Source organism: Lissotriton vulgaris, chromosome 5 (assembly GCF_964263255.1).
Source record: "Lissotriton vulgaris chromosome 5, aLisVul1.2, whole genome shotgun sequence".
In the NCBI taxonomy this organism is placed as follows: Eukaryota; Metazoa; Chordata; class Amphibia; order Caudata; family Salamandridae; genus Lissotriton; species Lissotriton vulgaris.
The window spans coordinates 1,559,090,442-1,559,103,725 of NC_141693.1; positions in this window are offsets into that span (position 1 = coordinate 1,559,090,442).

Here is a 13,284-nt window from a genome sequence, read left to right on the forward strand (position 1 = left end):
AAACATAAGTATATTCCCGATCTTGTGTGTGGAGATAGCGCCACGCGTCCACCCATCCCATTCCCTGCACCATATTTTCCAGTTTAGTGGGTGTGTCAGCAATCTGTCCCCCCCATGGTCTGCAACCATCCATTCGGCCATGCATCACATCATTCCAGTCGCCCCCAACCACAGCCAGTCCCTCGGGAATCTCCGCCCACACCGTAAATAGCTTCTCGACTAATGACCATTGTAATGGGGGCGGGGCATACAAACTCCCAACCACCAGGGGTTCCGCACCCACCATCCCTTAAATAAACACATAACGGCCCTGTGGATCTATCCACTGCTTCGAATGGACATATGACACTATGTGGTGCACCAAAATGGCCACCCCCCCCGGGATCCCCTTGAGGTAATTGGAATTTTTATGGTCAATTGTGTCCCCTAACGTGTACCCCAATGGCTCCATGTACGTACTTCAAGTACATGTAATTTCCCTCCACAACCGAATCTGAAGACGCAAATACATTTGCGTCCAACGTTAACATGTCCTCTATCAGATCCACCATGAATGGATCGATAATTCCGTTCCTAAGTATGCCGTGCCACCGTCTTTATGTGGTGCACTTTCACGTTTTCCTGGCTCTGCCGAGCTAGGCCCTGATTTCTGTCTTCAAGATACTTCTGCTTCTGCCTCTGAAAGCTGCAGCATGGACACGCATCCCTGACCTCTGCCTTACTTCCTGCCAAGCGAGCGGTGCCCGGCTCGGCCTGGTCTGCCTGCCAAAAACAGTATTTTGCCTTCAAGTTATCAACGTAGCCAGCTCAGCTCCTCGAAAACACATTCCTGTCTAGTGAAATACGAAAACATATCCCCGACTGCAGAGCAAGGGCCAAGCCTTCCTGTCCTCCCTCATGAAATTCATAGTTTCCGTTACCATGGTAGGCCCCTGGCTCCGAGCATTTGCACCTAGACACGCATACATTCAGTATAGAATAGCCTCTGCCCGAAAGACCTTTTCCTCCAGATTAAACATCCTCCAAACACAAGATATCAGATATGTTTTAGTGACAGGTCGATCTGACATGCCAGACTTCTGTCTCTTCTACTAGTGTTAAAAGTCAGACTTTTAGCTTCCTCCAGATGTACGTCAATCACACGTCATATTAACTGCGCGAGCATCCAGGCCACAGGTTTCAGCTGACTCCGCAAGAATTCTCTAAGCATCCACCCACTTATGACACTTTTCTGTGACGTTTCTAGTTCACGCCTCTGTGCACACCCAAGTTCACGCCTTTTTGCTACGCACATGTGTTCTTATCATATACATTTCACTTGTCACGCCTACTGTATTCAATGCTATTGTGTCATTTTCCTATATATGTCATGTACTGTGAATAAATCGTTGACATCTTTTCCTGCCATCATTGCATACCCGATCCCTTGTATTGGTGGAATAGATTTCCATGGCTCGAGTCATCATTTATGATTAAAGCCCTTATGACTCAGACACCACGGACTCTGCCTCTCATTTGATTGAGCTATTTTTTGTAACCTGTCTGAAATTATATGTCATACTCGTATACGGTAAAATATTTACCACATATTTTTGGTGCCCGAATAGGGACCCCTCCCCCACCCCTCGCGCCGGTGATGCGTCGCAGGCCTTGCCCCCTGCCACGGCCGTGACGGACCCCATGCGCATCTGCAGGATTTCCTGTATCTCCCTCAGGCCTACGGAGGTGACGGAGACTGTGGCCGACATCCAGACGAGGCGGTGAGGAGTGCGGAGGATCCCGACCAGAGCCCAGCCGAGAGAGCAGTGTCCGAGGTATCGAGAGGCCCACCTGTAGTGTCGAGGCGCATGCGTAGTGCGCAGCAGAAGCAGTGACGTCAGTCCAGTCCAGTCGAGTTTCCGAGGCCTTCCGTTCCGTGCTTCCCGGTGAGTACCGTTGCTGGGGACGCATCTAGACGGGTGCATTAATTTGCGTCCGGTCAAGACGGGTTTGGGTACACAGATCCGGTCTGCACTGTTTTAGCAGTGTATCTGTACTGTTTAGCAGTGCATCTAGTATACAATTATCCAGTTATTGTTGTTCGTTTCATAATGTTTCAATGTGTTTTAATGTTGTGGTATGAGTGATTGTTCGCATTTTTTCTTACTGTGTTTATTGTGTATAGTGTCTAGATAGAGGTAGCGATGCCTCTATTCTCGAAATTACGACAGATAGGAACTAGAAAAGGGATACTTGAAGAAGCTGTTCCCATCCCACCCAGGGACACTCCTGGGCATTTTATGTACCACAAGCACGGCTTAGATGCCATATTATTTCTCGACTTGTGGGTGAACTACACGAAAGACTTGGCAGAGAATCAGAGATGGCCCGTTACAGGGACATGGGATGCCGAGTGCATCATGAGAGTAGAGGAAGCGTTATGGAAAAAGAAAGCCAGACAGTCACAGAAAGATGCCATTGAATTATGGCGTAAAGAATCACATAGACGGACAGAGAAAGCACTCAGAAAAGCAGAGAAAAGTAGAGAGGATTCTGAAAAAGCTAAAGAAAAAGAACTACTAGAAGAAGGAGAACTAGTTAGAATGGAACAACACGACAGACAGAGTAATGCCATTATGACAGGACTGTATCCAGTCCTGGCCGAGGGCTTGCCCAAGGCGACCCCGGAAATACCGAAAGATCTGCCCCCTCCATTGGTTCCGACTAAATTACGTCACAAGACCGCAGCAGATATTTTCCTTTCTTCCTATTTAGACAACGTAGCTCCCGCATATACCAATGTACCTGCCCATGTACCTGTACCACCTGTTGATCATCTGCCCCCAGGTCCGCAACAGCAGACCCCTCCCGCACCGCTTCCTGCACCGCTTCCCGCACCCGTACCTGTTGTTACTTCCCCTATTGTTCCCCCTGGTATTCATCCGCTTAATCCTTTTGGGCCTGGCGCTGCTCAGGTTCCAACCCCGTTACAAATACCGACCCTACAGCCAGGTTATGCTCAAGCCTCCGCCTCAGGAGGTGCTACAGGAGGTTATCGCACCCCGCCACAGTTACAACGAGTGACAATGAGAGAATTCGCAATGCTGCGAACACCTAAAGCAGTCCCAGCCGAAAAGCTTAAAGAACAGCTTACAGATTGCAGATATGACACAGTGCCTGGAAAAACAGGACCCATGTTGTTAGCTTCCCTACGTTTAAGACGTGTTACAGATTATTTGATATTACTACCAGAAATGCCAGACCATCTAGACAATATGTATCATTTTATTAGAACAGGAGAAAGACCGGAGTGTGTTGGTGAAGCCATGGCACATCAGAAAGTTGAGACTCAAGGTTTATTAATGCGATTTTTGGTTAATTGTTTGATAAGGGAACAAGATCAGCCCAGCTTTCCACAAGGAGAGATGGAGAGATTGACCAGATGGAGTCAGAATATTGCAGAGGGTAAACATGATAGAGAGAGATGTGTACATGCTATGGTTAGAAAGATCCGTAAAGAAATAGTAGCGATACATGTCCGTCGAGAATCTGAAAGGCAACTCGAGTCAGAGGATAAGGACTCCTCAGAGGAGGAAGAACCAGAGAATCCAGCAGAAACCTCGCAACAGGCGAGTAGAGACATGGTGGCATATGTAGGTAGAGAGAAACTCCCTAGACTGTACCCTCTTGATAGGCCCTTCGACAGACCCATTCGTTTAGAAAACAAGAAACGTTACCTTTGTCCGATACCAGAGCGATGTTCCCTTGAGCATATATTTCAAGCTACTGATAAAGTACTGAAAGAAAGGGTAGGTTATCACGAACTCAATACCCTACGTGATCAGGAACTAGCCCGGTCCGCAGTACAGTGGGCCGGAGATGACAGCATATATAAAGATGATTCAGTAGTGCAAACATTTTTAAGTCTTACTCCAGAAGAACAGCGATTAGCTGGTATATACATGACCCAACACCTCATTATACAGTATGAAAACCAAGCATCTGATCCAGGTCCGTTATATAGTTTATTGCAAGACTTACTCCTGAGAAGATGGAGAGGTCTAGGTACCGATCTGATTGAAACGATTTTAGAACAACGTCACAAATATAGAACTTTCCTGACTCCACATCTTGTTTCCGTTCCACCCCCAGTCAGGCAATCATATCATCTAGACAAACAGAATCCTTTACGAGAAGTACATCCAATCCGGAACCCTGATGATACCTTTGCACGTGTGTATGTATACACGCCCATAACTAAAATGGAATTATTGGAAATGAAGAAAATAGTTCCCAGTCATGATAAAGACCCTGCAGGTTTCCACCGTGAAATAAAAGACATGTTACTCATGGGAGATTACACCTATCCCGACATTATGAAAATATTGAAAGTGTTATTGCCTGCCGGTATTCACGAGAAACTCAAAGAAAAAGAATGGGAGGTTGGAGACAAAAAGATTGATTGGGCTGCATTAGAAGCCGAAGAAACTGGTCGAACCCCAGGTGTAGGTCTTGGGGAGAAAACTAAAGCATTACCAGGATTGTTAGTACAGGTTTTGCCAAGATTGTTAGCAACTAAAAAGGAGGACTGGGATGCAATCTCAGCCTGGAAACAGAAACCCGACGAAGACACTAGTGATTTTTATTCCCGATTCGAGAAATGTTTTATTATTAATAGTGGCCTGAAAACAAGTAGCGAGTCATACCCACACCTTTTTGTATCCAAATTAGTCGAGAATTCATTGCCCCAGGTTAAGAACCGTGTACTGAAAGTCGAGAGCACATGGCAAGCTAATACGCCTTCCCAAATGTTACAGTGTCACCAGAACAGAATCAGGGAGGAACATGATCACGAACAGAGACGTATGAAAGACACGAAAATGAAAGTACTAGTTGCTCAGTCAGTTCCAGCTGACGGTCATAAAAGGGGTACGACACAGTCCAACAATTCAGCAGCTCCTGTTAAAGGGACATGCAACTATTGTAAACAGCCAGGTCACTATGTAAATGATTGTGCAGTTTTGAAACACAACATAGCTACAGGTAAAACTAAAGAGAGACCGCGTCCTCCTAGACAGGACCAGGTCCAACAACACGTTCCACAGAATATACAGCCTATGCAGATTCCACAACAGACCGTAGCGGTACCACAGCCACAGCCCATTGCCGCAACACAACACGTCACACAGCAAATGTACCAGTATGCACAATCCGACTACCCCGATTACCAGCAATACACATGAAACAGCCTAGAGAGGGAGGTTGGCTTGCCTCTTATTGAGGTTCCTGTAGATCAAGAGGGTCCTTATGTACATAGTCAGGTATTAGGGAAAGATAGAACATTTTTGATTGACACAGGGGCAAGCAGGACAACCATCAGTCACGACGAGGTTCCAGGGGCACCCCTCTCAGGCTCACAGAATGTTTCCCTTGGATTTTCAGGAAAGCCTATTGTTAATGAAGTATCAAAACCAGTTCCCCTTGCAGTTGGTCCATTGTCCCGTACTACTGATTTATTGCTCACGAAATCATGTCCAGAAAACTTGCTTGGTATTAAGACTCTGAAAGCTCTAGGAGCTGTAATTTGTTGTTCTCCGGAAGGAGTAAGGTTGTTCCTTCGTGATTTCAAGGGACATTATGTATTGAGAGATTTTGACCCCAGGTTACAGAATGTTCCTGCACATTTATGGGCAAAAGGCCCCACTGATGTAGGCTGTATGCACATTACTCCATATCGTGTCACACTGAAGCCAGGAGTAGTACTACCACGCATCCGACAATACAAGTTACCACCAGATGCTGTAGTGGCTTTACTGAAAATCATTGATGAGCTCATTGCACAAGGAGTGGTTGTAGAAACTGACTCAAATGTTTGTAATTCCCCTATCATTCCAATTCTTAAACGTACAGATCCAAATGCACCTCCAGTTTATCGATTAGTTATCGATTTACGAGAATTAAATAAATGCATTGTACCACAATATCCCGTGGTCCCAGACATTTCGTCCTTATTGACTGCCATTGATTCCGAAGCGACGTTCTTTACTGTAATCGATCTCAAGAACGCCTTCTTTAGTGTCCCTATTGATCCGGAAAGCCAATACCTTTTCGGATTCTGTTTAAATGGCCGAAGCTTCAAATTTGCACGCGCACCTCAAGGATTCACAGAAAGCCCCAGCATCTACAGCCAAGCATTAAAAAGACAACTTGACAGTATTCACGTGCCTGCCAACACTGCCCTACTCCAATACGTCGATTATCTATTGATCACCGCCCGTAGTGAACCAGAATGTGAACAGGCATCACTGACAGTCTTGCATTTCTTGGCGGACAAGGGACACAAGGTGTCTCCTTCGAAGCTACAATTCTGTGCCCAGCAAGTGGTGTACCTTGGGCACTTGCTGTCCAAGTGGGGTAGGCAGCTGACACCTGAACGAATACAGTTAATCGCACATCTTCCACAACCCAAGACACAGAAAGAAGTACGAGCCTTCATTGGACTCACTTCTTATTGCAGACAATGGATTCCACAATATGCATTTCTAGCGAAACCACTTATACAATTGACAACACAGGAGGCAGCGTCTTCGACTGTCCTCCCATGGACTCAGGAACATACACAAGCTTTTGACGAATTAAAGAAAGCCTTATGTCAAGCACCAGTTTTAGCAACACCATGTTACAGCAAACCTTTTACACTTTTTGTTACAGAACGCGATGGCACAGCGTTGTCGGTTCTCACTCAGTTACAAGCAGACAAACACAGACCGTGTGCTTATTTTTCGAGTACATTGGATCCAGTAGCCCAGGCCTTGCCTGCGTGCATAAAGTCAGTTGCAGCTACAGCGCTAGCAATCAGACAAAGTGACTCCATTGTATTAGGACATCAATTGACAGTACAAGTTCCACATTCTGTAGAGGTTCTTCTGAACAGAACCCAGACACAACACCTGACTGTAGCACGACTGACAGGTTATGAATTGACGTTATTCCAACCACACATAGAAATCAGACGCTGTAATACACTGAATCCTGCTACACTTTTACCATCGAGCACAGCAGATGCTACTCCTAATGACTGCGTAGATGTAGTTGACACAGTTACGAAACCCAGACAAGACTTGACAGATGTCGCATTGCCCGATCCAGACCTGACACTATATGTGGATGGTTCATGTTTAAGAACAAGTACAGGAGAGTTAGTGGCCGCGTATGCAGTGACCACTGAAACTGAAGTCATAGAAACACATCGCATTGACACCCTGTCAGCCCAAGCAGCATAGCTCATTGCTCTGACCCAAGCCTGTATACGTGCCAAGAACCTGAAAGTAAACATATACACAGATTCACGTTATGCATTCGGAGTCGTTCACGACTTCGGTGTCCTCTGGCAAGAAAGAGGTTTCTTGACCTCTCATGGAGCCAAGATTCAACACGGTCCCCTCATTCAAGCCCTATTGGAAGCAATACATTTGCCTACAGCCATAGCCATCATGAAGTGCAAGGCACATACAAAAGTCACAGACAAGATTTCTCAGGGCAACGACTTTGCAGATCGAACAGCGAAACATACAGCACTGACTCATACTCAAACGATGGACATGACAAAGACAGATGTAACCTCACTGACACATTGCATGACAGTCAGGGACCCCACACAAGACGTCATCGACATACAGACACATGCCACTCCAGATGAAATAAAGAAATGGGCTGAACAAGGAGGGGTCCAGACAGACCAAGGATGGATGACGAGGGGAAAGACCACATGGTTTCTCCCCGACTCTATGGTTCAAGTTATCATTAACACAGCACATAGTCCAGCACATTTAGGAGAAAAAGCCATGTTAGACAGTGTACAGAATCTTTGGTTCAACAAGCATTTACGAGCAGCAGCAAAACAGAAAGTGCGTACCTGCATGATCTGTTGTCAGTTCAATCCAGGAAAAGGGATTCCCGTAGAGCAAGGTGGATTCCATCCTCCCGATTATCCTTTTGAAGTCCTCCAGATGGATTATATCCAGATGGACAGATGCTGAGGATTTAAGTATGTCCTCGTAGTCGTATGTGCCCTATCCCGATGGACAGAAGCATATCCCGTCCCAGATTACACTGCCCCGACCACTGCCAGGCAGTTGGTTCGTGAGTTTTTCCCTCGATACGGTTTGCCCCGTGTCGTGTATTCAGATAACGGTCAGCCATTCTCATCCGAACTTATGAAGCAGGTCTCTCTTCTATTGGGGTACCAGTGGAAGTTTCACTGTGTCCGACATCCAGAGGCAGCAGGTCTCGTGGAGCGGCACAATCAGACTCTGAAAACTCGCCTTGCCAAAGTGTGTAAAGAGAAGGGAGTAGATTGGATAGTAGCTCTGCCAGTTGCTCTTTTTTATATGAGAATGGTAGCCCACTCTAGGACAGGGCTATCCCCGTATGAGGTGGTCTTCGGTAGACCTCCTAATATGTGGGGGACGCCTCTGCCGCGAAAAATTACCGATGTTGATAGTACTATGTTGACAGATTACCTTGCTTCCTTGATGACTGCACTACAATCATGTCGTTCACAGGTCGCGGCAGCCTTCCCAGACAACACCGAGGTGAAGCCACATGAACTGGTTCCGGGTGATGTTGTAGTCATTCGGAATTTCGACAGATCGAGCCCTTTGGAGCCCCGCTGGAAGGAACCGAAGATTGTTTTGTTAACAACAAGGACTGCTGTAAAATTGGAGGGGCGGAAGGGGTGGGTTCACTCAAGTCACGTGAAACGCTTTCATGGACTTCCGCCAAACCCTGAATCCCAGAACTCCCACGTACCAGTGACTGATACCAAACTCCCCCTTCTAGAGAAAACTCCACAAGAGGAGTACAGACAGAAATTGAGGTCTAGTAAGTCAGACAGTTTAATTGTTTAAGTCCCCTCCTGGGTGAAGCGGTTAGGCAGTTTCTGACAATGTATAAGTTAGACCCAAATAGAGAGAGAGATAGACAGGAGACCAAGAAGCAGAAATATCGTAAAAGTCTCCGGAGCAGATGTATCTGCACATTACTTATTATGTTTTTTCTGAGTCTTACGATTATTGTTTTGAGTTGGATGCTATATATGTATTTTCCTCTTGCACCTTCTTATTCTAATAACACTGCAGAGCACACGTTTAGTGCTCTACCCCCACACGAATTGTCATATCGACTTGCGCTGCGCAACAATACATTCATTCGTATGTTACACCATTCTCACCAGACCAACAATGCTACTAATTGTTGGATATGTGGCCGACTCCCTCCCTATCAGAACTACAAGGGAGCTCTGCCTCTCTTTCCTTACCCGTTTACACATAATGGTTCCTGTGGTGCCTGGTTTAGTTTAATATCTTCTATAGACACCGACTCTAAGGTTTCCCAAGGCAATTGGGTATGGGGAAATCTGAACACAGTCATGAACAAAGCATGTTTCCCGAACAAAGAGGGTCTTCCACAAATGACAGGGACAGTTCTAGAAAATGAAGTGTATGGATTAGGCAATTTTACACTTAACCTCATGATTCCAAATGTTCAGTCAGAAACCAGTCCAGACTTGCCATCCATATCAGTTCTACCAGCGAAAGGTGTATTATGTGTCAGAAAGAATGGTTCAATACATCTAGATCACAGTGGCTGTACTACTGTGGTCGAATTCAGCGATCAAGGCAAGTCTACATTCAAAGCTTCCCGACATTCCTATTTTATATGTGGTCAGACAGCCTATGTCCGTTTACCTCCAGACTGGGATGGTACCTGTTTCATTGCATTCTTATTGCCACCAGTATTCCTAGCCCCATCTGACTATCACAGGAATTCCCGCCTTAATATTGTTAGACACAAAAGAGATCTCCCAATAGTTGATCAGACTGAAACTACATGGGAACAATATACTGATTTCAATAAAGGATTCTTTCCCTATCTAGGAACTGTCTCCAATAGTAAACTGATTCGCAGATTAACCAGAATTCTCGAAGCAGTAGTGAACGAGACTACTTCAGCTTTGGGCAACTTAACAGAGGAGCAGTCTGCTATGAGACTTGTTGTTCTTCAGAACCGCCTTATCCTTGACGTCATCCTGGCCGATAGGGGCGGGGCTTGTAGAGTCATCGGATCCAGTTGCTGCGTGTTTATTCCAAATAACGCGCCATCAGTCTATAAGGCCATTACCCGACTTCACGAGATTGCTCATCTGATACACCAGAATCCAGGCTCCTGGACTTGGTCCGGTTGGCTCTGGAGTGTAGTATCGGCCTGGGGATGGAAACTACTGTCATTCCTAGGAATCATATTGGCCATAGTATTCAGTTGTTGCCTATGTTTACTATGTGGGCCCGCGATTTGCGGCTTGTGCGCCACAGCATGTGTTCCCCATTCAAGTGCACGTTCCCATTCCAGAAGAAAGAAAGAAGAACAGATGATGTTATATGAACAGATTGATGGTCTCATGAATATCGACATATCATGAAGGGTCCGTAGGGGACAAGGAGGGAATGAGGTAATTGGAATTTTTATGGTCAATTGTGTCCCCTAACGTGTACCCCAACGGCTCCATGTACGTACTTCAAGTACATGTAATTTCCCTCCACAACCGAATCTGAAGACGCAAATACATTTGCGTCCAACGTTAACATGTCCTCTATCAGATCCACCATGAATGGATCGATAATTCCGTTCCTAAGTATGCCGTGCCACCGTCTTTATGTGGTGCACTTTCACGTTTTCCTGGCTCTGCAGAGCTAGGCCCTGATTTCTGTCTTCAAGATACTTCTGCTTTTGCCTCTGAAAGCTGCAGCATGGACACGCATCCCTGACCTCTGCCTTACTTCCTGCCAGTTTTTAGAGGTAGTGAGCGACCCGGAATACCCTTGAGGGCTTGGGTAATAAGGTTGAAAGGGTAAATTTGCCTTCAAGGGAATTTGTTCAAGCTATATTTTGTTCAAATTGAGATTATTTCCACAAAGGATTAGTTACTTATCCTTAGGATTAATCCATCAATGATTTTGTAATTCAGTACGAGCAATGCATCAACATATAACATATAAACATGAAAACAAGGACACAAGGTGTATACGAAAAATATGACTTTATCAAAATAGCTCAATCAAAGAAATCAGCTACATATACAGATCAATAGGTAAATAAAATTAGGGCTGAAGGTACACAAATAAGTAAATTGCAAAGTGACACAACAGAACCTAAAAAAGACACCTATCCCAAATCACATTGAACCAAACAAAAGAAAGGGATAAGGTGTAAAGTCGACGTTTCGGTTTCTCTGACGTTAGTTTGCTGAAACCATCCTCAGGACTGTTAATTAAATTATGGTCTGTAAAGAGATTGTTATCTGTTCACTATTGGGTGAGTTGATAATTCAGACTGATGACTGGTTGATCCTCATCGGTATTCAAGTCAATTTAAAAGAAGCAGAAAAATCCGGTTTGTATGGAATAGTAGTATCCAGATATCCGACTTAAACAGGTATGGACATGGGTAGCAGTTGTTAATCCTGCATCACCTATCTCGAATTCGGGCGGAGCACAATCGAAGCACGTCCGTATATACGAGACGTGCTTCGATTGTGCTCCGCCCGAATTCGAGATAGGTGATGCACCCAATAGTGAACAGATAACAATCTCTTTACAGACCATAATTTAATTAACAGTCCTGAGGATGGTTTCAGCAAACTAACGTCAGAGAAACCGAAACGTCGACTTTACACCTTATCCCTTTCTTTTGTTTGGTTCAATGTGATTTGGGATAGGTGTCTTTTTTAGGTTCTGTTGTGTCACTTTGCAATTTACTTATTTGTGTACCTTCAGCCCTAATTTTATTTACCTATTGATCTGTATATGTAGCTGATTTCTTTGATTGAGCTATTTTGATAAAGTCATATTTTTCGTATACACCTTGTGTCCTTGTTTTCATGTTTATATGTTATATGTTGATGCATTGCTCGTACTGAATTACAAAATCATTGATGGATTAATCCTAAGGATAAGTAACTAATCCTTTGTGGAAATAATCTCAATTTGAACAAATTACTTCCTGCCAAGCGTCAGCGGTGCCCTCCTCGGCCTGGTCTGCCTGCCAAAAACAGTATTTTGCCTTCAAGTTATCAACGTAGCCAACTCAGCTCCTCGAAAACACATTCCTGTCTAGTGAAATACGAAAACATATCCCCGACTGCAGAGCAAGGGCCAAGCCTTCCTGTCCTCCCTCATGAAATTCATAGTTTCCGTTACCATGGTAGGCCCCTGGCTCCGAGCATTTGCACCTAGACACGCATACATTCAGTATAGAATAGCCTCTGCCCGAAAGACCTTTTCCTCCAGATTAAACATCCTCCAAACACAAGATATCAGATATGTTTTAGGGACAGGTCGATCTGACATGCCAGACTTCTGTCTCTTCTACTAGTGTTAAAAGTCAGACTTTTAGCTTCCTCCAGATGTACGTCAATCACACCTCATATTGCTTGCGCGCGCATCCAGGCCACAGGTTTCAGCTGACTCCGCAAGAATTCTCTAAGCATCCACCCACTTATGACACTTTTCTGTGACGTTTCTAGTTCACGCCTCTGTGCACACCCAAGTTCACGCCTTTTTGCTACGCACATGTGTTCTTATCATATACATTTCACTTGTCACGCCTACTGTATTCAATGCTATTGTGTCATTTTCCAATATATGTCATGTACTGTGAATAAATTGTTGACATCTTTTCCTGCCATCATTGCATACCCGATCCCTTGTATTGGTGGAATAGATTTCCATGGCTCGAGTCATCATTTATGATTAAAGCCCTTATGACTCAGACACCACGGACTCTGCCTCTCATTTGATTGAGCTATTTTTTGTAACCTGTCTGAAATTATATGGCAAACTCGTATACGGTAAAATATTTACCAAACTTAGACAAACCCAGCATGAAACGCTTGATCATATCCATATCGCTTCAGACTCAACGTTTTGTTGCCCAGCATATGTGTCTCCTGCAGCAATATAATATCCGCTTTCTCCCTATTCCCGAACCTCAGAACCGCGCCACGTTTAATCTTGTCAGGCATCCCTCGCACATTCCAGCTCAACACCCGCATAGAAGCCTTAGGGGTAGTCATCGTAGGACCCTCAACCGCCATCCAAGCGCAGGCTAATCACAGTGCTATGCAGCTGGCATAGCAGGCATGTACACATCACATAGAAGGAATTCAACGACACCGTGCATTGCAATCCAACTCCCCCCAACACCCTCCCTGCCCCCCGCTCCCCCTCTCTCCCACCCAGTCCCCCT